This window comes from Mytilus californianus, unplaced genomic scaffold (assembly GCF_021869535.1).
Source record: "Mytilus californianus isolate M0D057914Y unplaced genomic scaffold, xbMytCali1.0.p SCAF_6, whole genome shotgun sequence".
Taxonomy (NCBI): Eukaryota; Metazoa; Mollusca; class Bivalvia; order Mytilida; family Mytilidae; genus Mytilus; species Mytilus californianus.
Window position 1 is genome coordinate 54,037,028 of NW_026262712.1, and position 5,466 is coordinate 54,042,493.

At 29.7% G+C, this 5,466-nt stretch overlaps 1 long non-coding RNA gene across 1 annotated transcript; it reads left to right on the top strand.

The window, feature by feature from the left end:
* Positions 1–314: 314 nt before the first annotated feature.
* On the top strand, positions 315–3,598 carry LOC127705745 (uncharacterized). Its single transcript, XR_007983976.1, has 3 exons — positions 315–424; positions 1,236–1,324; positions 3,516–3,598. It is a non-coding gene; the product is annotated as an uncharacterized LOC127705745 (long non-coding RNA).
* Positions 3,599–5,466: the final 1,868 nt, after the last annotated feature.

The window sequence follows — 5,466 nt, forward strand, 5'->3', positions numbered from 1 at the left end:
TCATAAAATATATCAGACTAATAACCCCATCAAGTCGTCTACATACATGCAATAGTGGTGCGTGACTTAAAATAATTGGAAGGTGAAATTAATTACGAAGTTGAAGAGCATTGTACACAAAATCTCAAAACAAATGTGTCAAATATGACTGGAGTAGAAAGACCTCAGCATTGTTAATAAAAGTGATTTATTACTAGCAGCAGGTTGATAGAAAGTATAGTACCAAGGATGTTTTTTATGTCAGTCTTTCTGATGAGGAATATACCAAAAACGCGTATTGTACGCATTAACATTTCATTTTATTTGATTTTTCTCTCTTTCAGAGACGGAGGCACTCACCGAAAGTGAACATTTTTCGATTCTGGAAAAAATCCATTGGTGCTATATATTTCAAGCTGTGACTATTACATAATTAAATTGATAGGTAACTTCATATAAATGAAATAGTTGTCATGCGTTTATTGTTGCAACTTATGTAGCCATTAGTTTTCTTTGATTTGTTTGTTTTGCTGCTGTCTGTCTGTTGGTTATTTTTCGTTTTATCCCTGCCATCAGTTTGAATATGCCTTTCGCCTCTTCTTTACAGAAGTTCCCTTATGATTGAGAAATATCACGACTTGTCATTCCAGAAGTATTAGACTTTGTTTGTCAGATATATAAATGTCACAAACAAAGTCAAGACTGCCTTGCGCAATTAACTTCAAACTTAACTCTATGTTTATATTGTTAAAGTAGTCAGATTACTTTCGATTAACAAATGTTTTGATTTGTTATATCAGAGGTAATGGTTATTTATTACATGAATAGTTAAAAACAGGGTACACTTGGATAAATTTACATACACTTTTTACTGTTAATTTAGTGTGTATTTAGATGCCTGGTGCCATTAATTATAGTTTGACGGTAGATGAAAAACAAAATTTTTCCATTGAAGGTACATACTTTACAAATGATTGAATTTGAACTGCTATTTGATCTTTACTATTTCTATACTTATGCCAAAAGTATGTTTGGATTATTATTTAAGCAGTGAATTTCACAAGTAGAAAGAGGGATGTAAACATGGTAAAGGCCAAGTGTGGGAGATGTTGAGTTCTTGTTTTATTTTCATTAAATAGTTTGCAAAATACAATTCTCTTTCATTGCCTGCTATTAGTATGAGAAAGTATTTTTTTATTATAAGTGTATGAGAAGTTATGAATTTTGAAAAGGACGTCAAAATACATTTCTTTCAGTTTCAGTTACAAGCCAGTGAAGAGATGCCAATTGAAACGATAACTTCTGTTACTGCCTCCAACACAGGACGAGATCAATTTTTGAATCGGTATCTATGTATAGACGATATTTAACCAACTGTTATAGCTTAGACACCAATCCTAGTATATAGAATAGTCAGATATCATGGAAAATTTAATTAACTACAATAAAGAGAATAAATAATCTATAAAACAACATATGAGTGTCTAGAACCCAAATTTATATTGGTTATGCAACTGCAAAAGATACACAAACACTGAAGTGTATTGCATCTAAATTAAATGTATACAATTATCCGTGCTGATTTATAGGAAACATACTCTAAATATTATTAATTAGCCGTTAGTTTTCTCAACTGTATGTTTTCATATTTTTCATATGGGGACCTTTTATAGCCGACTATATGGTATGGGTTTTTCTCATTGTTGAAGGCCGCAGAGTTGCCTATAATTGCTTACATCCACTTCATTTGAACTTTAGTGAATAGTTGTCTCATTGGCAATCATACTACTTCTCCTTATTTTTATATCTATATTGTTTTTCTACTACTCAAAATATTATATAATTATTGACTTTCGATGAGGTTGATACACTGATTTATGCCTTGGTTGATAAATCATTGTATCAACTGATATCAAAAGTCAACAATTGTTTTATTATATGACTTTTTATCCTTCTCCAATTTTCAAGTATTTGCTCAAGATTCTTTTAAAACTGCTCCTTGTTTTTATACAAAATATATCTCAAATCTACTTTTGCAATTGCTCACTTTTTAAAGTTGAAATGTTCAATAAAGTTTACTAAAAAATACATCGAAAACAAGAGAAAAAAATTTCACCGAAAACAAGAAGAAAAAGAGAAAAACGAGGATGTGCATGACGTCATAAACCTTCCTCATTAACGTTGCTTTGGAATATCTATATTCAGGTACACGTTAGCTTTTTCAAATCTTATATCAACCTCTCATGATTTTTCCCGCGTTGAATATAAGGTTTTATCAAATTAAAGAAGATTTGTCTGCTTTTAATCAATGAGAAAAGACAAATATTTTAGTCATATAATAATAATCATTATGTACGACGCAATCACTTAGTTTAAAGTCAATAGATCTACATTCAATTTGTCAACAAGTGTAATATTTAAATTTTGTTTTAATCCTCTATATGTTATTATATCTAATCCCAATTTAAATGTAAGACACAGTTTAGAAAATATGTCGATATCATACAATAATGGACTTTTGATGCGGTTGATAAATCATGTTCGGCTCTTGGGCTGATATGGAACCATGGGCTGATAATACATCTGATATGAAAAATGCCATGTAATAATCTGATAGTATCAAGTGATATTAAAAGTCAACAATTGTTTTATTATATAACTTTTTTTATTCATTTTCAGTATTGCTAGTATTTGCTCAAGATATTTAACTGCTCCTGTCATACTTGATACATTATCTGCTTTGGCAGTTGCTTAACCTTTAGAAGTTGAAATATTCAATAAGATTTAAAAAAAAATAACATTAAATAAACATTAAGAAAAACGAGAATATCCATTACGCAATAAGCCTACCTTATTGACGTTGCAGAGGAAAAAACTAATTACAGCTGTCCCAAATCTTATATTAACTTTTCGGGACTTTTCCCGCGGTGAATATAACGTTTATTAAAAAAGATTCCCTACATTTTTAACCAATGAGATAGAGATTTTTTATAGTCATGTAATAAAAGATATTGTTAACATTCATTTGCAGATGTCACATTATTTCCTGTACAACATTGTATTTTGAAATTAATAAATGTACATCCTATTGTCGTAGATTTTGATAGGATTCTTGTAACTGTGGTCTGTTTTTCTGCTAGATTTGCGGTTCGCCAAATTATGGTTTGCAGATAATTTAAATTAGTGTATGTTAACTGAAATTTATATTTGGAAAAAATCTATTTATCCAATTCATATCGAAAGTGAAATTCTATTTATATGTAGTATCATAGCTTCTTATACATTGAACCTAATATATTTGATTATTTTTAAGCTGTGACAATGCACAAAAAATAGTGCAGAATATGCAGAACACGTGTTCTACAATAATTTTTGTTTTAAATTTTTGATTTTCAATGTTACAGATCCTAACACCCATTTATAATTCATTCATGTTTTATTTGTATAATTGCATCTTTATAACAAAAGTAATTAAAATGTAGAATACAAAACTGTAAAATTTTCCTCCTAGAAATAAAAAAAATGCAATATTTCAGTTCCAAATCTATGAAGAAATGTCGATCAAATTCAGTTCCTTTCCTTCTTTCAAGCAAAGAAGATATTACAGAAGAAAAAGATATACAAATATATGTTTGACAATTTCATAAAATAAGACGCCATCATAAATGGCAAGTATAGTCAAATGTTGATAACTTAGTAAATTAACTGTCAAAAGCCGTGTACTTCAGAGATAAAAATACATTACACAATAAACAATATGATTTAAATTCTAATTTTTCAAAATTTGTCGAGCTCCAATACTCTATAGGTATTTTATCAGCAATCGTTTAAAAACGAAAAGCAGACAAACGCAATAAAGTGCATGGTAATTAAGATCAGAAATGACATCGAATCACTGTACATAGTAACACCACAAAGTTAACATACATGCAACATGAACAATGATTGATATAAACGCAAACCCGGATTCTATTAAAATTTGTATAGCCCATGCATGGTCATATGTTACATGTACATATATCATATAGCGTCTATAAATTTTTAAAGGTCAACGTATGAACTATATCATTAAGAAGTTATTGTTTAATAGCATCCATTTGACCAGAAACGATTGATAAAAAAAATCATAATTAGAAGCACTCAGCCTGATTGATTGCTTAACATGAAATAATGTATATCATAAATACATGTTCAAGTTTAATACGATATACACGCCATCTTGATATAAGTACTAATCAAAAGTTAGTTTTGGTGAGTTTCCTGATAATGTTTCTAAAATTCTATTAGGTTACATTGTAAATAAGTTCTAGAGTTAAGAACGACGTACGGAACGTGTAGAAATAATACACGTAAGATAAGAATCCTTGTTGAATGAAATAACAGTAAAGATGTTCGAACCCGATCGCTGAATTACGTTGCGACAGGGTTGCTTCGGATACACATTGTTGGATGAGCGCTGATAGTCTAAACTGATTTTTGTTTATTATTAAGCATTCCCTTTGCTTAATCTGTACTGAACGCATAATGCATTTTATTCCATTACTTCCAGTGCAAAATATTGGAAGAGATTTCCCCGTAATTTAAAAAAGTATTCGAAATAGTTCGATCTCTTCACTGATGCATTTATTCAGTGCTGGTCGATGTGTACATATATATAAGATGTCTATATGGTATACATAATTTGTAAGTCTAGTTTATATTTTACAAAGTAAAGGCCAAGAACTTAGATAAACTCTTGCTGTTTATTACGTTTTGCTAACGATGTAGTCTAGATATCAAGTTTATCCCAAATAATTCGATTCATTATAGAGAGCAACAGTATAACCCTTGTGTAGCACATTTTTTTGTTTTTGGAAGTTTTGATGACAAATGACATATACCATGGCCAGCAGGATTGCACATGGATTGAAACCTTGCAAATATGCAATCAAAAGGTCTAGACTCGAGGTCGTTATTGATAACATTCTGTACCACATGCAAGACATGTTTGTAGATGAGAAATCTTAGTTGCAAATAGGTGTAGTATATGTACACTAAATAAATGAATGTACACTAATCAAAACAGTGTTTGGATTACTGAGAAAAGATGTACAGCAAATTTACAAAACTGATTAAAAGAGAAATTGTGGGATAACGAAACTATTAATAGTAATATTTATACAGAAAATTTCACAACCTTTTGCTTTAAAAACAGAAAGTATCAATAAAAAATGTACATAAAATTATGCAACAGTTACACAAGTTCAAATCTCATAAAACTATTAAAAAGACAAACCAAAGTTACAAACAAAAACTGACGGAATTGCTTAAACACCTAAAGTAACATCGGGTCTTCAACAGGGTAATTGTCTCATCTATCTTATCAAATCATAGTATATTGATGCCCTAAACAACACGGTTATGTCAAATTGTGAATCAAAACCTTCTAATGTACGAAAGGACTTCAAATTTTACATAAACATTTATATTTTAGATTGTGAATTAATT